This window comes from Trichosurus vulpecula, chromosome 1, assembly GCF_011100635.1.
Source record: "Trichosurus vulpecula isolate mTriVul1 chromosome 1, mTriVul1.pri, whole genome shotgun sequence".
Classification (NCBI taxonomy): Eukaryota; Metazoa; Chordata; class Mammalia; order Diprotodontia; family Phalangeridae; genus Trichosurus; species Trichosurus vulpecula.
Genome location: NC_050573.1, coordinates 533,706,165 through 533,730,258, shown reverse-complemented (window position 1 = coordinate 533,730,258; position 24,094 = coordinate 533,706,165). Strand labels below are relative to the sequence as shown.

Sequence of the window (24,094 nt, the reverse complement as noted above, 5' to 3'; positions counted from 1 at the left end):
GAAATGTCAATAAAAATAAGACTTAAAGAAAATTAAAAGCACAAGGAAATGTTGAATAGGGTCCCACCCTTTCAGAGGTAAGATTGTTGGTGGGCATTGAAGTCCTGGGAGGTCAACCTGCTTTCAGAGAAAAGCCTCCCTCACGTAAATAGGCATAGTCCCTTTTACAGGAGTGAAGCAAGACCAGGTTTCTGTCTTTCAAAAGACATGGGTGCCTCCTTAAAGGTAAACATTCTGACAAATTTTGAACTAGTTAAGTCTCCCCTTGGAGTTTCCCTACATTCCTTTCTCTCCCCAATTCCAGTCACTTAGTGAAAGTATTATTAACTCTATTTTACAGATGAGTAAATTGAGTCTCACAGAAATTAGATGTGTTGCTCAAAGTCCCACAAATAGGAAATGGCAGAACTGAGCCTGGAACCCTTTGTGTATAGTGCTTTTCTCCACCAAACCATTCTTTGCTTTTGTGTAAAATGATGTCTAATCAATTTAAATAACCATTGCTGAGGCTGCAAATGTGGAGTTGCATCTGCATAGACCATCTCCCTTTTTGCAGTTAGCTTCTCCCTTCTGGACTTTTGAATTACCATGTTAATACAAAATTATTTGATTCTTCCCTTCTAACTCCTACTGGAAGAAACTTTGGAGGACATAAGAAAGCCCTAAGCTTCCTGAAGTCCAAAGTAGTCAAATTCTCCCATCTGTGGACACCCATTGAGAATTTCCCTTGGAAACCTGCCTTTAAACTTGGAGATTCAGGCTGAGTCATCTAAGACTATCCAGGTCCCAACTATATTTATCACTCACACCACACAAAGCCTTCTGCATAAGGACACATTCCTTTAGAGTTCAGTTGATGGGTTGATAGATTTTGGTGAATTGCCTTTTTTTCCCCTTTATTTTTAGCTTTTGTTATAAGGCTTACATATTCACTAAATATTTATTTAAAAAAAAAGGAAATACCAGATAATGAAAGTCCTTTGTCAGCAAAGAACCTCTTTTTTAATTAGTTTATTTATTTTTAGTTTTCAACATTCACTTCCATAAGTTTTAAATTTTCTCCCCCTCCCTCCCCCCTCCTTCCCTACAACAGCATGCAATCTGATTTAGGCTCCAATTAAACATATTTTCACATTAGTCATGTTGTATAGAAAATTATAATGAATGGGAGAAACTATGAGAAAGCAAACAAAACCAGAACAAAAAAAAAAAAGAAAAGTCTGCTTCTCTCTGCATTCAGACTCCATAGAAAGAACCTCTTTTAACAAATGCTAGAAAACAGCTACAGTCCAGGGAGAGAAATTTGAACTGGGAGTCAGGAGATCTGGGTTAGTTCTCCTGTCATTCAATAACTGGGACTTCAGAAAGGCCACTTCCCCTCTCTAGGCTTCAATCCCTCACTTCTCAAAGGAGGTGGGGGCAGGGGTGGGGGAAGGTTGGACTAGATCAGAGAGAGGGATTCTTAACCTTCGTATATGTGCCATGGCAGAAGGCAACTAGTGCTTGGCCTGGAATCAGAAAGACTCATCTTCCTGAGTTCAAATCCAGTCTCAAAACACTTTTTAGCTATGTCACCCTGGGCAAGTCACTTAACCCTGTTGGCCTCAGTTTCCTCATCTGAGAAAGAGCTGGAGGGGGAAATGGCAAGCCATTCTAGTATCTTTGCCAAGAAAACCCCAAAAGGGGTCATGACTGATATGACTGAATGACAACAACAAAAGTATATCATGGACCTCTTTGGCAATCTGATGAAGCATATAGAACCCTTCTGAGAATATTTTTAAAAGCATAGATATTACAAAGACACCAATTATATTGAAATATAGTTATCAAAATATAAAACAAAACCAAATTCCTGCTCAGAAACCCTGGACTAGAGGTAAATGTCAGCACTGTACTAGATTGGGGGTGGGGAGTAAGAGGATTTCTAGTTCAACCTCCTCATTTGAGAGATGAGAAAACTAAGCCCCAGAAAGGCAGAAACAGGATTTGAAGCCCTGGCAGTCTCTGTCCAGAGTCAGTACCCTTTCCATTAGGCCAAAGTTGTCTAACATACAAGGTTATCTAATCTTCCAACATGCAGCCGATGGATATGACTGAGAAATACAAACTGAGGGGAACCCCAGATGTGGGGGAACAATATGATTGGAATGGACAAGAAATTCATGACACATGAATCCGATCAGAAGAACAAGGAGGATTCACCAAGGGGGGAAAAAAGCCTCCAAAGCTCTGAACCTCTAGCATGTGGGTTCATTGAAATCCATGAAGCTGCTGAAGGTGTCAGCTACAAAATTCAGTGGCAGTCACATCCCACGGCGTGTCAGGGCAAAGCAAGTTTAAAGCAGGCCTGGCAGCTTCCAATGCCAAAAAGATAATCTCTTAATTTAGGATATTATTTTGCCATGATGCTGTTATACCTTCTTTAGATATCGCAACCCTCTCCACACACCCCCATCTCCACCCCTGTTTTTACTTCTCCCAGATGTTAATACTTTACAAGGTCAAAACTGGAAACAAGAAGCTACTGCTTCAGAAAAACACAATCCACCCAAAGCCTTCTGGTGCTGGGAAGTAGATTCTTTAACCTTCCCCTCTCCACATACAGTCTCAGAAGAAAAGACTGCTGTGGTCTCAGTGTAGGTATCAGCTTCTCTCGTCTCTCTGCATGAAGTCAAACAACAATAATAAGCAACTTGCATTTATCTAGTCCCTTAATCTCTGCTTGCCTCAGTTTCCTCATCTGGAAAACTGGGGGAAATTATAGCACGTACTTCCCAGAGTTTTGGTGAGAATAGAATAAGATAATATTTGTACCTTGCACATCTTAATTTGCTATACAAATACTAGCCATGTTATAGAGCATTTTAAAGTTTGCAAAACACATTACATATGCAGTCTCATTGGATCCTCACAACAGTTCTGGGAAGTAGGTGCTATTAACATCTCCATTTTACAGATGGGGAAACTAAGGCTGAGAGAGGTTAAGAGACTTTCCCAGGATTACATAATAGGCAAGTCTCTGAGACAGAATTTTTCACTCCAAGTCCAACACTCTACTCTATCCGCTGCATCAAACACCTAACTGGCCCCCAGGACCCAGATCCGCTTGCCTTTGGGCTGAAAAAATATCTCTCAAGAACTCTCAGAAAAAGGGGCAGAGGTACAGTTAGTGGCCCGAAGAGTGGCCCTGAGCCCCCAAAGCCCAAGCCAATCAATTCATCTCCCATAGATGAGACTTTTAGAATCATCCTCAAGGAAGCATAAGTGGGTCAACCCAAGAGAGTCCTTCATCTTCTCAAGAGGTGCCAATGGGCACATCTACAGTCTCGAGGCAGGTACCACACTGAGGCATGTCATTGTCAGGTCATTTTTCGGTTGTGTCCAATTCTTCGTGACCTCATTTGGAGTTTGCTTGGCAGAGATACTGGGGTGGTTTGCCATTTCCTTCTCCAGCACATTTTGCAGAAGATGAGGAAACTGAGGCAAACAGGGTTAAGTGATTTGCCCAGGGTCACACAGCTAGTGAGTGCCTGAGGCCAGATTTGAACTGAAAGAGAGTAACAGAGAGAGAAGCAGAGAGTGGAAGGGAGTGGAGGGGGGGGGGTGGAGAGAGAGAGACAGAGAGAGACAGAGAGAGAGAGACAGAGACAGAGACAGAGATAGAGAATCTTGTGCTAGAAATGGAACCAGTGTCACTGGATCATAGAGTACATGAAGGGGAGGAATTAAGGTGCAAGAAGTCTGGAAATTATTATATAGATTATATAGTGCTTTAAAAGCCAAACAGAGGAGTTTCTATTTGATCCCGGAGGGGATAAGGAGCCACTGGAGTTTACTGAATAGGCAGACACCACGTGGTCAGACCTGCATTTTAAGAAGATTTTCCTTGACTTTAATCAAGGAAATGGAATGTCATGCCCAGGGAAGAGGACTAATTTGGCTGGCAAGGACAGCGTATGAAAGAGAATAATGTACAATAAGCTTGTAAAGATACCCAGGAACCAGATTGTAAAGAATTTTAAAAGTCAACCAGGTGAGGCTGTATTTTAGATGAGGGGAAAGAGGGAGCTCCTGAAGTTTCTTGAACAAGGAAGTGACTGTCATTCTTGTGCTTTAGGAGTACCCATTTGGCCACTATGAGAGGAATGGTTTAGAGTGGGACAGGCATGTTGCTGTACTCACTTATCTACAGAGTTGTCATTTAGAAGAAAGAACAGGTGTGTTCTTATAGTTCTCCAGAGAGAACTAGCCCAATGGGTAGATGTAGGTAGATTTCATCTCACTACAAGACAAGATTTTTAAATGACTCACTCACAAGTAGTTGGAATGGATTGGTTTGGTCTGTGACCATTAGAAGAGTTGCAAAGGTGCAGTGTGGGAGGGGATATAATTTTTCCTGACAAAGAGGACCACCCATTGTTGAGTTTGATGGCAAAAACACAGATCATCCCCAAAGCCTTAGAGTAGTTTTTCTGTCATTAAAAACTCAAAATTGCACTGACACCTTGTGCTTAGAGGCATTCCAGTCATATACTGATGTCCAAGTAGAGAGAAGGGATCAGAGGCTATAGTTCCCAGGAACCTTCAGACTTGGGTGAGATCTCAGAGGGAGCTGTCCCAAGACCCATAAGACTTGGGCCATGTCTTTCTCTCAAGCAGTCACTCTCCCCGGGCCTCCCTCCAGCTCTAGGATTGCATCAGTCAACTATCCGGGCAGGTGTGAGCCTGTGCTCCAGAGTGTGATCCACCCAGACACCATAGCTTCTTGGGTTAATACCCTGGAGTGAACAATCTCTATATAAGGTCATAGGCAGAATCTGAGGTCCCCATTGGCCAACTGACTTAAAAGACATTTGCCTTCCCCTCTCGTTTCCATCCTTAGTCAAGCAGCTATGTTTTCCAATACAGCAGTTAGACACATACCATTCAAAACAAACTGGGCAGGTGACCCATGAGATGAACAGATAGCTCTGACTGTCCGATCAAAAGGGAAGGAGTCTTCTATTATTCTACCTGGTAGGAAGTTGGGCCAAATGAGCTCTAAGCCCTCTTTCAGTTCTAAAACTCTGTGATTTCTTCCCCGACTTCCACCTTGATTATACCTACAACTCCCAGCTTCTCTGTCTTCACTCAATATACCCAGAAAGCACCTGAGCTTGCCTTTGGACATTATAAATGTCTTTCTTACCCTCTGGTGTGTTTTTCACTCGCATCACCCTATTTATTGGCATCTTAGAAGCCTAAAGTATTAAAAGGGCTAGAAGGCACCTTAGAAAGATCACCTGATCCAACTCCTTCACTTTTAAACATGACGAAACCGAGATGCAGAGAGAAGCAATTGTCCCAGCTAGTGACAAAGCCAAGAGACTAGACCGGGGGGGGGAGGAACCTGCAGCAGTCTAAGTGCGGCCTTTTGATGAAATCCAAGTATTTGTTCTATAAGATTTGGATTCTGTCAAAAGGACCTAGAAGGCCACCTGCGGCCTCCCTTGGTCTAGACCTTAGATCTCTACACTCAGAATGGTGTTCTACCTGAAGCCTTTCGCTACCAAATTACTCCTGTATTGAACTCTGAGAGTCTGTGAAATCACTTCATTAAACCCCAATTTTACTCACTGAGGCAGCTGGGTGGTGCAGCAGATACAGCATGAGGTATGGAGTCAGGAAGACCTGAGTTCAAGTCCAGACTCAGATGTTGTGTATGGGGTATTCAGAGAGGACCAACACCCCTGGTGTGAGGGCTTGCTGAGCCCTTTTCAGGACTGCTCATCCACCTTTGCTCGTCTTTTCACACAATTCTTACCTGTGGCTCCAAGAAACCATTGTATGCCCAATGGCCACACCCTGGTAAACTGCCTCTAATCAACAGACCTCAAGCTTATCAGTGAGATAGAGAGATGTCTACCCTAAGCACATGAAGACTTCCCCTTGCACACTGGGTGGATGAGAACAATTTGTTCTAAGGGCTGTGAAGGTGGCTGAAGTAGGAGCTTAGAGCTTGGTCAGATAGTGAAGCTGCCAAGGTCATCCACTGCATCCTGGGCCATTGCTGGTCATCCTGTCTTTTGTCCTGCACTGGACTATGATGTCTCAGGGAGAGAGAGTGAGGCTGATGACCTTGTACAACTCGGTCTCACTTAAATCCAATTCACATACAAGTCAAGCCATCACCCGCGACTAACGACAACAGTGATGATAATAGCTGATGTTTACGTAATTCTTTAAAGTTTGCAAAGTGCTTTTATATTTTATATATAGAATAAATGTATATGTATGTATATATAAATATATTTTTATTATATATCATATATAAATATATACATTATATATAATATATTTTATTATAATTTATAAATATATATATTTATGTATGTCCTTCTCATTTGAGAAGGACAAACAACAATGGACTAAGGACCCAGGGAAAATCACTTCTCTCTGGGCCTCTGTTTCTTCCACCCACCTCAGTTTCTTCATCTGTAAAACAGGGATAATATTAGCACCTAACTCCTAGCACTATTGTGATCATCAAATTAATGTACGATTCTAAGCTTGTTAAAGTCAAGACGTTAAGCTAAATCGCACAGCTACCTATACCAAGAACAATGAAAAGTGGTTAGCATAGTGCCTGGCACTTAAAAATGTTTGTCTTTTTTTAAAAAAATTAGTATTCATTAAATTTATATTTAAGCTGTTTATAGAGGTCGTCCCCCAAATTCCCAACACGTTGTCTTGTGCTTAAGAAGACATTTTATCCAAGTGTGTCAAATTAAGTTTAATTGGATGGGGCTCCTGGGCCATCTTGGAATGTGCCTCTATGCTTGGTGTGTCCATCCGCACCCAGGTCGTGTGCCTTCTGGATTCTGTCTTGGGATCCCCTGTGCACAACGCGTCATCCAACACCTTGAACAGGCAGGGGTTTAATGAATCCCAGGTGTTGGGGCTGGCTGGCCCCTTTGTCTGCTCAGGGAGCACCTGGCAGGGACTCTGGCTGAATTACAAGAAACAATGGTTGTTTAGTTCTGGCTCAGCTCAGCTAATATTTTGATGTTCCGGTTCAATAGCTTTAATCAGGATGGTGATTGCAATAACAACTCCCATTCTCTGACTACTTTATTCTCGAGTTAAAGAGATTTCAGATTCGTGATCTCCTGACATCCTTGCAATGACCTTATAAAGTTAGCATTAGCATTAGAGAATCCAGGAATTTCAGGGCTGGGAAGGACCTTAGGTGTCCACCTACTGCAATATGGCGGAGGGGAAGAAATTCCTGACTCTGGAGTGAGAGGACCGGAGTTCACATTCTACCTCTGAGACTTAGAGTGTGACCCTTGGACACGTTGCAAGCCCTATGAACCTGTCGTCTAAATCTGCAAAATTTGAGTGCTGGACTTGATGGCTTCTGGACCTTTCTGGCTCTGGATCCACCATCCGATGAAGCCTGTCATTGTACAGCTGGGGAAACTGAGTTTTGGAGAGAGTAAATTCATGATCATACAGCTATTTAGAGTCTTAATTTCTAGTCCCCTCCTGCCCAGAGGCTCAGATACTGTTCAGAGGCTCTGGGTGACGAAGGATTCGGTGACAAGGTGGGAATGTCTTCCGTGTTCTGTGTTTTTTGGTTGTGTCTGACTCTTCATGGCCCCATTTGGGGTTTTGTTGGCAGAGATATTGGAGTGGTTTGCTATTTCACCAGCTCATTTTACAGATGAGGAAACTGAGGCAAATAGAGAGTGGTTTGTGTGTAAAAGCTCTGGTGGAAAGAATACAGGACAAGAGATCTGAGTTTGAATCCCACTCCTGACACTTGCTGGCTGTGTGACTTTTGACAAGTGACTTCTCTCAATTTCAGGTTCCTAGTTTGCAAATTGGGGATGATAATCAGGGTTTTTGTGTAGAAAGTACTTAGCAAACCATAAAGGTTATTGCCAAAGGGAGGTAGGTAGTACAGTGGTTAGAGCAATGGGCCTAGAGTCAGGAAAATCTGAGTTAAAATTTGGCCTCAGACGCCGAGTAGCTGGGTGACCCAGGGCAAGTCACTCAGCATCTGTTGGCCTCAGTTTCCTCAACTGTAAAATGAGAATAGTAACAGCACCTAGTTCTTAGGGTTGTTCTAAGTAGAGAATTGTAAAGTGCTTAGCACAGTGCCTGGCAATAGAAGGTGCAACATAAATGCTTGTTTCTTTCTTTCCTTCCTTAAAGTGCTAAATAAGTTTGAGCTACAACTGCCTTAAAAGCCTGACTTGAGTCAGTAATGGGCTGTGGCCACGGAAAGGCTTAATGAGTTATATTTTTGGATCTGACTTGTGATTTTATTAGTGCAAGGAACTCCCTGCTTGGCAGCTAGAGGGCGCCAAAGTGCAGAGTGCCCAGCCTGGAGTCATGAAAATTCATCTTCCTGAGTTCAAATCTGGCTTTAGACATTTCCTAGCTGTGTGACCCTGGGCAAGTCACTTAACCCTGTTTACCTCAGTTTCTTCATCTGTAAAATGCACTGGAGAAGGAAATGGAAAACCATTCCAGTACCTTTGCTAAGAAAACCCCAAATGAGGGTCACAAGGAGTTGGACACAAGTGAAAAAACACGACAGAAGCAGTATGGGGTGACTGTATTGTTCAGTTTAGCATCTTAGTGGACAACTAAACAACCACCAAGCCCTGATTGGTAGCATTTGCTGATTTCCAGAGTGTAAATGCTTACTCTGAAAATTTAACAATCAGCTCTTGTGAGTGTAACAGCAAGGCAATAAACACAATATCAACAATAATCGTGAATATGCCTATGTGGTTCTGTATTGCAAAGTATGAGAGACTCTTTATACAGAAGGTAGAAGAAGTACAACATTATTCAGACACCGGATAACCACATCCCATAACCAGGCAATCTGCTCCCACAGCCAGTTAGTCCACTTTATCATAATAGCAAGGAACTTAAAACACAATATCACAACATGGAGCCTTGCCATCCCAAAACCTCTCTGATCCCCTGGTGGGGCCTCCCCACAAAACTCACAGTACAGCTATCACTGGTCGACTTTCTTTACCTCTGCTCTAACTACCATAAACAGTCATTAACAGCCATAATGGCTCTCTCAGCATTTCCTGTGACACAACTTCCTTTTCCTCTCAGCAAGCTCCTCCCACCACGTGTGACTTAGGCTTCCTGTGATGTAAGCAGGTCACATGGCCTATAAATGAGTGGGAAAGATCTTCCAATCTAAATTGCTATTATGGTGAGTCAGTTAGAGCTGGCTTCAGGACTGCCCTACACACAACTACCATCTAAAAGAGGGATGGGGTTTATTCTCTGTAACTTTGGGGTGGGGGAGGAAAGAATAATCCAAAGGGGAAAAGTGACAAGAAAGCATATTTTTGCTCTTTAGAAAAAAAAACTTGCTAATAATGAGCATTGTCCCCAAATAGAACGAGTTACTTTGTACGATAGTGTATAGGCTGAATTTGGACGCTCTTTGGTCAGGGGTATTTTAGAAGGACTGGTTGCATGGGTATGAGATGGGCCTGACTTCTTAGGTCTCCTTCAGCTCTAAAATTCTATAATCCTAGGTAACCCTCAGCCTCAATTATCAGTTGCTATTTCTTTCCCTGTGATGTTGCTCTTGTTCGGTGCTGGGCCATCTCCAGTCATCCTGGTGAATATCAGGCCACTGGACCCAGATGACTCTGGAGGAGAAAGTGAGACTGGTGACCTTGCACAGCCCTCCCTCACTCAAATCAAAGTCAACTGCAAGTCATATCATCATTTCCCTGATGTCATGGTCCCCTTCAAGAACGAAGGACAAACACAACCTGTGAGTAGCCTCTTGTTCAGTCATTTTTCAGTCATGTCCGACTCTTTGCAACCCCATTTTTGGGGTTTTTTTTGGCAAAGATACTGGAAAGGTTTTCCATTTCCTTCTCTAGCACATTTTACAGATGAGGAAACTGAGGCAAACAGGGCAAAGTGACTTGGGCAGGGTCACACAGCTAGTAAGTAGCTGAGGCTGGATTTGAAGCTGAATCTTCCTGATTCCAAGCCCGGTGCTTAATCCACTGCACCATCCTTCCCTGTTACATATGCAGGGTCTCCCTAAAGTCTGGACACAGGAAAATTGACAGCAATGTGGAGTTATTGCATTGAGTTCATGTGAATCTTGCAAAGCACATCAACCTTTGCACCACAAATGATGGAAATCATATTGAAGATGTTATTTGTTACTATTCCAATCAAATAAAATGTTGTTGAAAATGTATTCATTTCCTTTCTTGAAAATATGCGTTTTTGCCTATGTGTCCAAACTTTAGGGAAAACCCTGTAGTATCATAGATTTAGATCTGAAAGAGACCCTATAGGTTATTTAGTTCAAGCACCTAATTTTACAGATGAGGAAACTGAGAGCAAGAAAGTTTAAATAACTGGGCCAAGGTCATATAGTTAGGAAGTTGCAGAGACAGGATTTGAACCCAACCCCCATACTATTTTCCCCCATTAAGCCGAAATGATTTTCAGATATGTAATAATATCATGTTCTTATTTCCTTGGTCATAACAAATTTAAGGTGGAGGATGTTTAAACCACACCCCCCTCCAAAAAAAACCCCAAAAAACCAAAACCAGGAAAACATCTTTCGCGGGTTCCCAGGAGTGGCTATGGTATCATTGCTCAGGTTGTCAAACTCCTATTTGATACAGGATCTATGGGATTGAACCAGGGAGAGAACAGGTGAGCAGGTGAGCCTGTCACCTGGACACAATCCAAGAAACACCTGGACAAAATCTCCTTAGGGCCAAACCAATAGCCAGTATGCTGACAGGGTAAGACGCGGTTCGATGACTTTAAATGACCAAGGATATCGAGCTAAACCCTCTGAGAAAATGGGGAAAAGTGAAGGGAAGAAGCTGCTGGTTGAATGTCCACCTCACAACTGATTGGAAGGCACCATATTTAAAAACCAAGGACAGTGACAGAGGCTGGTTATCAAGTGATCTAGGATCAGGGCCCAGGCTGGTCACCTCATGCTCAATGTCATAGTTACTAATTAGTCATTTATCCCCAAATCACTGTGATTAGCTGCAACGAGGGGGAAAAAAAGAATTTAATCTGAACTCTGGAAAAAGGCAGTCTAAGAAGCAATTATGGTTAATCTCTCTCACTAATTATTACTTTTAAATGGCTCTCGTATTGAAAGAAGGGGCACAAATTAAGTTTACCAGTGCAGGGCTTAATCACATAATGATCCTGGGAACGGTGGAAACCATATTAGTAATTCTACACCTGGCACCCTTTCCCTCTTGGCCCTTTAGATAATGAGGCACAGAGATGAAAAAAGGTCCATCCTTGACTGTGGAGGATTTCCTAGAACTGAGAATGAATTGGTTTGCTGACTTAGCGTCCATGCCTTCAGCTCTCAGGATGGAGCTAGCAGATGTCCATCTTGGTTGCTGAAGATGACCTCAAGTTGGGAAGTAAATAGTTGTAACAACAGTGCTACTTGCCACTACTGTGGCTGTGTGAGACCAATGACACCAGCACACAGGAGGGCTGCTAACACAAGTTCTTTGATCTGCTTTTCTAAGGAAAGCAACTTTAAGGGATTTACAATCTCACTTTAATTAAACATACATATATCATTCACTTAGTTCAGGGGAAAAAGTCAGCACCTTGAACTTCAGAGCAAACACAAACAGAAATTGCAAATAGGAATTATAAGCAGAGAGAATAACAGAAACCAACAGACAGACTTCTATCTGTCTGACCAGATCACAATACATAGAAACACCAACATCTGGGTTTTCAAAGAGGTGAGGGGTGGGGGGGTGGCGCGCGCTTTTAACAGCTACCCAGAATCTTGTCTGACCAAACTACAGGAGCACTCTTCCAATGAGTGAAACCCCCAAAATAAAACGCCAACCTCAGATCATATATACACTTCTCAGGGCCCTGGGGCTTAGCACCTACTTAACAAAATGTAGGGACTGGGGCCTGGGGCTTTCTTGTTTCTTAAGCAGGTCATCAAAGACTCTGGATTCAATCAAAGACTCCTATTGAAACAAAGGTAAGGCTCAAAGGCACTTAATTGCCTCAATGCTGAGAAGCATTCCAGAACAAAGGACAACAAAAAGTCCCACTTTGCTTACCATTACATTTGAAAGGCAAGACTCATCAAAGGCACTTGACTGCCTTAGTGGGGAGAGGCACTCCTAAAGAAAAAATAAAGGCAAAAAGTCCCACCCTGCTTGCCATCACAGTAGTTGAGGCCCTCATCACCTCTTGCCTGGACTACGAAATGACAATAGCTACCTATTTTTAGTTCACCCAAAGCATAACAGATTTTGCTTTAGTGCTTCACTTATTTTAACTTTATTTGAATCTTTATGTTTCAAGTGTATTTCTTTTAAAAAGTACATGGTTGAGGGTGTTTTGCCAGCCCTTTGCCTTTTGTGAGGGTTTCTGGCAGTTCTAGCTTAGGAGGCTCTGGCACCAAATCCCCATACTAAAGATGGCATAGTCATAAAACTCACCTTCTAACGAGGGGAGAAATCTTTGTGTGTGGGGGCAGCCTGGGTGGCAGGATCTGTTTGGAACTGCCAGGAACTTGTCCACCACTTGCCCAAAAACCTTTCTCTCCTAGTTCATGAGCCAACAGGATGTGATCACTGTGGTTTCAGAATGCCTTCTCATAGCTGCATACAAAGGTCAAGCGGATAATGTGGAGCAGCTTATCAACGAGGGTGCCAAGGTGGCTGTTACCAAGCATGGCCAGATACCACTATATCTTGCTGCCAATAAAAGCCATCTTCCTGTTGTCCAGATCTTAGTGAAGGCAGGTTATGACCCGGATATCCAGGATGATGGGGATCCCACTGCACTGCACCGAGCTCCTGTGGTAGGGAACACCAAGGTCACAGCAGCTCTCATTCAAGATGGATGTGCTTTGGACAGACAAGGCAAGGATGAGAATACCAGCCTTCATGAAGCATCCTGGCATGGTTTCAGCCAGTCTGCCAAGCTTCTCATTAAAGCAGGAGCCAATGTGCTTGCCAAGAACAAGGCAGGGAACACCATTGTGTGGGACAGGATTTTTAAATAATAGGAGAGACATCTTTAGGAGAAACGAAATAAATTTATTTTACAAACCTTGCAAGATTTGGGCACACCTCCATAATGGAGGAGGCAAGGTAAAAGGGAACCTGTCTTAATTTATACTCTTAATGAAAAGATTCCCACCCACCTCTATCCCTTCTCGCCATTGGCTGGAAGGTGGGCTTACAGTCTAGGTACGAAAACTAGACAGAGGACCAAGGTTGATCTGGTCCATTCAGGTTTTCCCTATCAGAACTCAACTACCGGGGTGATGTCTGAAAGTCTAGGAGAAGAAATGGGGTTGGGGATGGGAGGAGAGACCTTCCTGGAGCAGAGAACAAATAGCTCACAGGAAGTTCATTATCTTCTAACATCTGAGAGAGAGGGGGAAGGGCATGCCCACAGCTCTAGGCCCTGACCTTCCAGAATCACAAGGCCAAATCCCAAACCTCTCCTACTCCCTTAGACATACCCTGTGAAGTCTTCACAGTTATCCATCCCATTCACCATTCTGCACTTGGCTTGTCAGAACAGTCATTCCCAGAGCACCCGGGTTCTTTTGCTGGGAGGATCTCGACCTAACCTCAAAAATAATGCAGGAGATACCTGTTTGCATGTTGCCGCTTGCTATAATCACTTGTCCATCATTAGGGTTCTCCTCGTTGCTTTCTGTTCTGTCCATGAAAAGAACCAGGCGGGGGACACAGCTCTTCACATTGCTGCTGCACTAAGTCACAAAAAAAGTGGCTAAAATTTTACTGGAAGCAGGTGACAATTGGGGACAATTGTCAACAAGGCTGGTCAGATTCCACTAGAGACAGCCTGGCACCACAATAATTCTGAAGTTGCTCTTCTCCTCACCAAAGCACCACAAGTCTTGCACTTTAGTCGTGGGAGAAGCCTACGAAAAAAGACAGGGAGGCTCAAGGAGGAGAGGAAGTCCCAGTCTGTGCCAAGAGATGAGGTGGCCCAGAGCAAGGGAAGTGTCGTGGCAGCAGACACTCCCAGCAGTGAGCAAGCCACTCAGAAGAAAGGAGAGGCCAAAGAAGAATTCTACTCAGCATATCCAGAGTCCCCGGCAAAGACTAACCAAAAGAAAAAGCTGAAACGCAAGGTATCTGTATTCTCTGACCCTGCCCCACCAGCAGACCAGCAGCCTATTCCTGGGCACCAGAAGAACTCACATAATCACCCCCCAAAAAGAGATAAGCATCATTGCTCATCCCCACCCCATCCTCATGAGTTCAGAGCATACCAGCTGTATACCCTGTACTGTGGAAAGGATGGAAGAGTTATACAGGCACCAATAAATGGATGTCATTGTGAACCATTGATTAATAAACTGGAGAATCAGCTGGAGGCAACTGTTGAGGAAATAAAGGCAGAATTTGGAACTGTGCAGGATAAGATGAACACAAGACTGGGGCATATGGAGAATAAGACCCAACATCAACTAGGAGTTCTGGATAAGTTGAGGTCTGAGCCGCTATCAGCAGAAAGATCACATTGTCTGAAGTGTCTGCAGCAGCATACTGAGCTGAAGAAGCATGAGGGAGAGAAATGACAGGTGTCCCTAGTGGGTGAATTGAAAATAAGGTGTATGTTAAAGATTCAGAACCTGGAGCTGAAACTTTCTGGTGACTCTAGAGCCTCCAGGCCTAAATCAAACCCATCTACTTCTGAATCCTTCACAAGTGCAGACCGTAGACCTGAAAGTTTGGTTAAAGGAGGCAAAAGGCTAGGTGATATATAATTCATATAATTTATTCCCTTAAAGCTAGCAGATACATGATCGTGGACTCAGAAGCAAACTTCTGACTGACTGAAAGAAGAAAGGCAAGGTTTAAGTAATAATCCCAATTCCAGTTTATGGTGAACAAGACAATTGACAAGGTAGTGTCACTTAGAGATTATGATCCCAAGATGCAAATGTCCCTAGGATATCAAGATAAGAGAAATCCCACTGTTCTGGTTGCAGACATCCTGTCACCACAGAAAAGGTGCCATTTGTCAATCTTTGAACTTGCTGAGACAGGAAAGGGCATTTTTAGAGTAGAACAAAGCAGTTTGGATGATAAATTTAGGTTTTGGATCTCACTGGGGTTCAAATAATCTGAAAAGATTGTCAAGACCAATCAGTGGTTACTACTACCAGTCCAGCCATTGCTTCTGCTTCCTCAGGTTGTTAGGCCCAAGGAAAAGACACTTATTAGTTCTACTGCTTCTAACAGACTACAGCAGGAACTAGCATCATTGGAATGTGAGAACTCTAAACTGACACAAATTAAGGTACAGACAGTTTTGTTGCCCTCTAGTTAAGCAATTAAATGTGAGCTTAATAACTGAAAAGAAGTAATTAATGTGGCTGGTCACTGCATGGACAAAGGCACTCAAATGAAGAAGTCTGGGAAAAATGGACAGACAAGGCATAGACCCCATTTATGTTCACATGTATCAACACATGTACATGGCAACACATTTACCCAGGAACAACCAGCAGACCACCAGGCTGGCCCTCTCATTCGAGACACCTCCCAAGCTCTAGAAATTACCCAGTTTTTTTTTGGAGGCTGTATCTACACAAATGGAAAAGTGGTGTGAGAGGAAGATTGAGGAAGCCCGGTGCCAAGTTAATCAGAAAGCATGGCAAAATAAGGCTACGCTAAAAGAACACACCAAGAGTTTAGAAGAGGAACTCAGTAAGGTAAGGACTAAAATACAACAGGAAAGTCAGTGCCTGGGCACTGAGCTGTTAAAGTATTTTGGAGGATTTCTGATTTTGTTACAGACAACAATAGTTGGGATTGAAGCATTCTGCCTGGTGCACAAAGACTTGCCTTTAAACACAAACATACACGTACAATACTTAATTTCGGAAATGTGATCGTTATGTGACTTCTTGGCCCTGAATTCTTATTGCTGAAGTTTTCATACCTGAAACCAAGAGGTTTCAAGGGGTATCAAGTTTCATCACAAACCCAAAATTCAGTTCAGGTTCATGGGAAGTTTTTGGTCCTGGATTGAGTGGGCCAGGCTAAGATTGTGAAACTATGGGATATATAACGATTTCAAGCTTTAGCCTAAGTTCGGGAGGCATGAAATATGTGCACCAAAAACCAAAAGAAAAGCCTTTGTGAATTCAAGCCAAGTGGTTCCACATTTATGTTCAAACTCACCTGCTGTGCCTCAACAATGATAGATCTCTCTGAGTGATCTGTAACTTTGAGATGAATTGAACTATACCTGTCAAGCTTACCATTTTTATAAGTCTGAAAAAAGACCAGGGAAAAAAGATTTCAAGAGGAATGAAATTTTCTGATTTTCATGCAGTCCCCCTTACAAAACTGTAATCTAAAAATAACTGAAAAGAGGAAGAGTCTAAATCCCATTGTAATCATGTGGATTATGATAGTATAAGTATATTTAAATAAATTATTTGTGATATGCTTAAAATATATTGTTGAATTCTGTGTTCTAATCCATTCTGATACCCCCTTCTGTTTTATTAGTGATTTTGTCCCGTTTATGTTCACAGTTTATGATTACTAGCTGTATATTTCCCTCCATTCTAGTTTCTTGTGCTCTTTGCCCTCTCTCGCCTTGTTTATAAAGAAGAAGTTAGTGAAAGGGAAGGATTGTAATTCCAGAAGACTGATGATGAAGGATGCTATCCACCTCCTGTTAGAGGTGATGGACTAAATGTGAAGAATGAGAACATTTTTTGGAGGGGCCACTATGGGAATTTGTTTTGCTCGATTATGCATATTACAAGATTTGATGTTTTTTTTCTCTTTTTTTCAGTGGGTGGGGGAGGTGGGAGGAAGAAAAAACCAAACGCTTAATAACAGAAAAGAAATAATTAAAAAAGAAAAAAGGATGATGCTTAACATAAATGTTCTATAATTGAAACAATCTGCTTGTATGCCACTGCCCGGCTCTCTTAACCTTCACCCAACCTTCCAACCACAGGTTCTTATTCTTTCTTTTTTTTCTTTTTTCCTTTTAATTTACCCTTCATCATCTGCACTGAGATGTTGGAGTCTGTTGTACTTATGACTTACTGCTCAAGGAGTTTATCTTCCCCCTTAAACCTCCATCTTCCTTCTTCCTGTCCCCGTCTGTCTATTTCCCTGTTGATTTTAATGTATTTTTTACACTGAATTCTGTGTGTATCTCTGTATGTCTGTTGGCATGTGTATAAGTGTGTTCAATCCTCCTTTGCCTGGTTCAGGTTAAAGTGAGGTTCATGTGATGACCATTCCCCCACCTTTTTTTCCGTGTTGGTGCATTCCTCATCTCATATACCCCAACTATATGAGAAAGTAAATTCCTTCTCCCTCCTTCTTCTTTCTTCCCTAGTATATTCGCTTTTGCTTCTCTTTCTTTCTTCTCTTAAAGATAATCAAAATAGGACAAAGCTACAGCCAGGCCATCTGTTTGTTTTAATAACTCCCTCTATGATAATAATAATAGCTAACATCTATATATATATATTTATATTATATATATATTATAATACAGATATAACATTTATATATATTTATATATGTGTCAGACACTGACAATATGCACTTTACAATTATTGTCTTGTTATTTCGCACAACAAACCTGGGAGGTAGGTGCTGTTATTATCCCCATTTTACAGGTGAGGAAACTGAGGCAAACAGAAGTTAAGTGACTTGCCCAGGGTCTTATGGCAGTAAGCATCAGAGGCATCAGAGTCCAGAGCTAATGTTCTTTTAAATATAAGCACTTTATTCATTAGCCCCTTCCAAATGACTAAATTTTTTTTTACCTTTCTACTTGAAAAGTTTTGGGGGTTGCTATGGTTGAAAAGAAATGGATCACCTAACAATTGTCATCTTTCTGGTGATATCTCTTTGCATGTGGCCAGGCTAAGATGGTAGCCATAATTAGTCACTGGGACCATACTAGAAGTCTTTACAGTTTGATAGGAATTATTAGACTTTGCTCTTCCATGGCTTTGCTTTAAAGAACCCCAAAAAGGTGAGTTCCAAACCATGATAAAGAACTGGAGTAGGACTCTTAGACAATGAACTGGGCAAAGAATTGAATAGGAAGTAGAGACTAATCTGGGTTGCATTTGGAAATTTTATAGTGCTTTCAGTGACATTAAATTGCTTTTTTCTGCAAAAAGCTATCTGATTAAGACTCATATTCTCCTGGTGACATTATGTAGCTGTGACTCATAGAACACTATGGAAGAATCAGAATGGAAGGTGACCTAAAAAGTCATGGAAAGATCCAATGGGTAAAGGTGGGGCAGAGCAATAATAAGTATCATTTATAATAATAACTGAAGTATACCAAATCACTCTTCAGGATGGTTGGATCAGTTCACAACTCCACCAACAATGAATTTAGTGTTCCAATTTTCTCTCATCTTCTCAAACATTTATCATTTTCCTTTTCTGCCATAGTAGCCAATCTGATAAGTGTCAAGTGGTACCTCAGAGTTGTTTTAATTTGCATTTTTCTAGTGAATAATGCTTTAGAACATTTTTTAATATGACTATAGATAGCCTCAGTTTCTTCATTGGAAAACTGCCTGTTCATATCTTTTGACCATTTGTCAATTGGGGAATGACTTTTTAAAATATTTTTGTAAATTCGACCCAGTTTTTCACATATTTGAGAAATGAGGCCTTTGTCAAAGACACTTGTTACAAAAATTGTTTCCCAGCTTTTGGCTTTTCTTGGTTGCATTGGTATTGTTTGTGCAAATTTTAAAGAACATTTAATGTAATCAAAATTATCCATTTTACTTTCCATAATGCTCTCTATATCTCATTTTGTCATAAATGCTTCCCTTATCCATGAATTTGACAGGTAAGATATTCCATGCTCCTCTAATTTGCTTATTATATCTCCCTTAATATCTAAATTGTGTACCCATTTTGATCTTATCTTGATCTTATATGGGGTGAGATGTTGGCCTATATCTAGTTTCTGCCATAATGTTTTTGAGTTTTTTTTCAGTAGCTTTTGTCAAATAGTGAATTCTTGTCCCCAAAGTTTAGTTATTTGGGTTTATCAAATACCAGATTACTGTGGTAATTTATTACTGTGCCTTGTGTACCTAATCCATTCTATTTCTTAGCTAGTACTAGACTGATTTGATGATTACCACTTTCTAATACAGTTTGAAATCTGGTACAGCTAAGCCACCTTCCTTCACATTTTTTCATTAATTCCCTTGATATTCTTGACCTTTAGTTCTTCCAAATTAATTTTGTTATTATTTTTTTCTAGCTTTATAATATAATTTTAATAGTTTGATTGGTATAGCACTAAATAAGTAAATTAATTAAGGTTAAATTGTCATTTTTATTATATTGGCTCAGCCTACCCATGAGCAATTGATATTTTTTCGCTTGCTTAGATTTGATTTTATTTGTGTGGAAAATGTTTTTGTACTTTTGTTTATATAGTTCCTGAGTTTGTCTTGGCAGGCAGACTCCAAAGTATTTATATATTGTCTACATTTTTTTAAAAATGCAATTTTTCTATCTTTTGCTGCTGGACTTTGTTGATAAGATATAGAAATGCTGATGATTTATGTGGGTTTATTTTATATCCTGCAACTTAGCTAAAGTTGTTAATTATTTCAACTTTTAGTTGATTGTCTAGGATTCTCTAAGTATACCATCATATACTCTGCAAAGAGTGATAGGTTTGTTTCCTCATTTCCCATTCTAATTCCTTCAGTTTCCTTTTCTTTTCTTATTTCTAATCTGGGCAATTTATATTTTTGTAAATATTCATCTATTTCATTTAGAGTGTTAGATTTATTAGCATATATTTGGGCAAAATAGTGCCTAATAATTCTTTTAATTTCCTTTTCATTGGTGGTGAATTCACCATTTTCATTTTTGAAACTGGTAATTTGGTTATCTTCTTTTTTTTTTAAATCAAATTAACCAGTGGTTTCCTCATTTTATTATTTTTTCCCCTCATAAAACCAGCTCTTAGTTTTATTTTTTAGTTCAACATTTTTTTTTTACTTTCAATTTTATTAATCTGTCCTTTGAGCTTCAGGGTTTCCAACTTGGTATTTAATTAGACATTTGTAATTTATTCTTTTTCTAGTTTTTTTTTAGTTGCATACCCAATTCATTGATCTGCTCTTTCTCGAATTTAATGATGGAAACATTTAGAGATATAAATTTTGCCTTAAGTCTTGCTTTGGTGGCATCCCATACATTTTGGTATATTGTCTCATTGTTGTCATTCTCTTTGCTTAAATTATTGATTGTTTCTATGATTTGTTCTTTGAGCCACTCATTCTTTAGGGTTAGATTATTTAGTTTCCAATTAATTTTAAATTTATCTTTCAATGGTCCTTTATTGAATATAATTTTTATTGCATTATGATCTGAAAAGGATCCATTTAATATTTCTGCCTTTCTGCATTTGATTGCAAGATTTTTATGCCCTAATATATGGTCTATATTTATATAGGTGCTATGTACTACTGAGATAAAGTATGTTCCTTTCTATCCCCATTCAATTTTCTCCAGTGGTCTATCATGTCTAACTTTTCTAAAATTCTATTCACCTCCTTAACTTCTTTCTTATTTATTTTGTGGTTAGGTTCTGAGAGGCGGAAGTTGAGGGTCTCCACTAGTATAGTTTTTTTTTGGAGGGGGGAAAGCAAGGTAATTGGGGTTAAGTGACTTGCCCAAGGTCACACAGCTAGTAAGTGTGTCAAGTGTCTGAGGCTGGATTTAAACTCAGGTTCTCTTGACTCCAGGGCTGGTGCTCTATTCACTGTGCCACCTAGCTGACCCTACACTAGTATGGTTTTATCATCTATTTCCTCTTGTAACTCATTTAACTTCTCCTTTAAAAATTTGGATGCTATATTATTTGATGCCTACATGTTTATCATTGATATGACTTCATTGTCTATCATTCTTTTTTAGCAAGATATAGTTTCCTTCTGTTTCTCTTTTAATTAGATCTACTTCTGCTTTTGCTTTGTTGGAGATCTTGATCATTACCCCTGCTTTTTTTCCTTTACTTCAGATGAAGCATAATAGATTCTGCTCCAGCTCCTTATCTTTACTCTGTGTGTGTCTTTCTGCTTCAAATGTGTTTCTTGTAACAACATATTGTAGGATTCTGGTTTTTAATCCACTCTGCTATCTGCTTCTGTTTATTGGTGAATTCATCCCATTCACATTCACAGTTATGATTATTAACTATGTGTTTCCCTCCATCATATTTTCCCCCATTTATCCTTCTCTCTCCCTGTCTCTGTCTCTGTCTCTGTCTCTTTCTCTTTTGGTATGTGTGTATCTCTCTCTGTCTTTCTCTCTCTCCCTTCACCCTGTCCCTCCTCACAAGTGTTTTCCTTCTTACCACCTTTTCCAATCCACTTTCCCTTATATTGATCCCCTTCTCTTATTCCTCTCCCCTTGTACTTTTCTATAGGGTAAGATAGATTTCTATACCCAACTGAATGTATATGGTATTTCCTCTTTGAGTCAATTCTGATGAGAGTAAGGTTCAAACAATGTCAACCCTCCCCTTTCCCCCATCTTTCCCACCACTGTAGTAAATCTTTTCTGCCTCTTCAAGTGAAATAATTTACCCCATATTACTCTTCTCTCAGTGTAATTTTCTTTCTCATCCCTTAATTTTTATAATATCATCCCATCAAAGTCAACTTATACTTGCAACGTTTGTCTATGTATACTCCTTCTAACTGCCCTAGTAGTGATAAAGTTCTTAAGACTTACAAATATCATATTCCCCTATAGGGATGTAAATAGTTTAACCTTATTAAATCCTGTATGCTTCCTCCTTCCTGCTTACCTTTTTATGCTTCTCTTGAATCTTGTATTTGAAAATTAAATTTTCTTCTCAGCTGTGGTCTTTTAATCAGGAACGCTTGAAAGTCCTCTCTTTCATTAAATATCCATTTTTCCCGCTGAATGATTATGCTCAGTTTCACTGGGTAGGTGATTCTTGATCATAATCCTAGCTCCTTTGCCTTCTGGAATATCATATTCCAAGCCCTCCAATCCTTTAATGTAGAAGCTGCTAAATCTTGTGTAATCTTGATTAGACTCCATGATATTTTGAATTGTTTCTTTCTAACTGTTTCCAATATTTTCTCCTTGACCCAGGAGTTCTGGAATTTGGCTATAGTATTTCTGAGAATTTTCATTTTGGGATCTTTTTCAGGAGGTGATAGGTGGATTTTTTTTCAATTTCTATTTTACTCTCTGGTTCTAGGATATCAGGGCAGATTTCCTTGATAATATCTTGAAAGATGATGTATAGGCTCTTATTTTGATCATGGCTTTCACGTAGTTCAATAATTCTTAAATTGTCTCTCCTTGATCTATTTTCCAGGTCAATTGTTTTTCCAATGAGATATTTCACATTTTTTTCTTCTTTTTCTTCTTTTGATTTTGATTGATTGATTCTTGATGTCTCATAGAGCCATTAGCTTCCACTTGCTCAGTTCTAATTTTTAAGGAATTATTTTCTTCAGTTAGCTTTTTTATCTCTTTTTCCATTCGGCCAATTCTACTTTTTGAGGAGTTGTTTTCTTCAGTGGATTTTTGCACATCTTTTCCCTTTTTTGTGCTTCCTTTACCAAGCTGTTGACTAGTTTTTCATGATTCTCTTAATATCATTCTAATTTCTTTTCCCAAATTTTCTTCTACTTCTCTTATTTGATTCTTTAAATCCTTTTTGAGCTCTTCTCGGAGTTATTTTGGGGCTCGAGACCAATACACATCTTTCTTTGAGGTTTCACATATAGGCATTTTGACATTGTTACCCTCTTCTGAGTTTGTGTCCTGATCTTCCCTGTTACCACAGTAACATTCTATGGTCAGTTTCTTTTATTTTTTTGCTCATTTTCCAGCCTATCTAATGACTTTTAAAGTTGGACTCTGCTCCTAGGGCACATGGGGCACTGTCCCAAACTCCTTGCCTCCAGAGCCTGAGACCTGGCTACTGGCCTGCTGCATAGGGGCCCTGGGGTCTGGCTGCTGGTCTGCTGTGCTGGAGATGCAGAGCCTCCCCACTGGCCTTCACCAGGGCTTGGGGACTCCTGCTGGCTTGCTGGGGCATGCCCTGCTGCTGGCCTGCATGGATATTGCCTACACTGAACCGTGTTCCTCTTTTACATCAGTGAGACACACCTTTCCTGTCAACCTCTTAGGCTGTCTTGGACTGGAAAATTATTTCACCCCATTTTTTGTTGGCTCTGCCGCTCCAGAAATAATTTTGAGGCACTTTAAAATAATTATTTAGAGGTGAATTTGGGAAAGTTCAGGTGAGTTCCTGCCTTATTCTGCCATCTTGGCTCTGCCCTCTCCATAGTTTCACACCTCTTGATGCAGTGTGCTATGTATAATGTACACTATCTCTAAGTCCTTTTTATATGGTAGATTTAATCATGGGAAGGGCATAAAAATGTATTTTTTGTGCAAAGGAAGAGATTTGTATTTGTTGTCAAAGGATGTAAGATATTGTTGCTGATGTGGATTTTAATACTTATTATTTTCTTTAGTATTTTTTTGGGTCTCCTTTAGCAAATCATTGACTTGCTTTTCATGATTTTCTTGCATCACTCTCATTTCTCTTCCCAATTTTTCCTCTACTTCTCTTACTTGCTTTTCTAAATCCTTTTGGAGCTCTTCCATGGCCTGAGACCAATTCATATTTTTCTTGGAGGCTTTTGATGTAGGCTGTTTGACTTTGTTGACTTCTTCTGGCTGTATGTTTTGATCTTCTTTGTCACCAAAGAAAGATTCCAAAGTCTGAGTCTGAATCTGAGACCGTTTTCGCTGCCTATTCATGTTCCCAGCCATCTACTTGACCCTTGAGCTTTTTTCAGAGTATGACTACTTGTAGAGTAGAGAGTACTTTGTCCCAAGCTTAAGGGGCTATGCTGCTGTTTTCAGAGCTACTTCTATGCAGCAAACTCTGCCACAGCAGTGCTCCTCCTCCCCCACGAACCGCCAACCCG

General features: G+C 40.5%; 1 pseudogene; it reads left to right on the top strand.

Annotated features, from left to right (window-relative positions):
• The first annotated feature begins 12,631 nt into the window (after window positions 1–12,631).
• LOC118841354 lies at window positions 12,632–23,460 on the top strand (annotated as a pseudogene).
• Window positions 23,461–24,094: the final 634 nt, after the last annotated feature.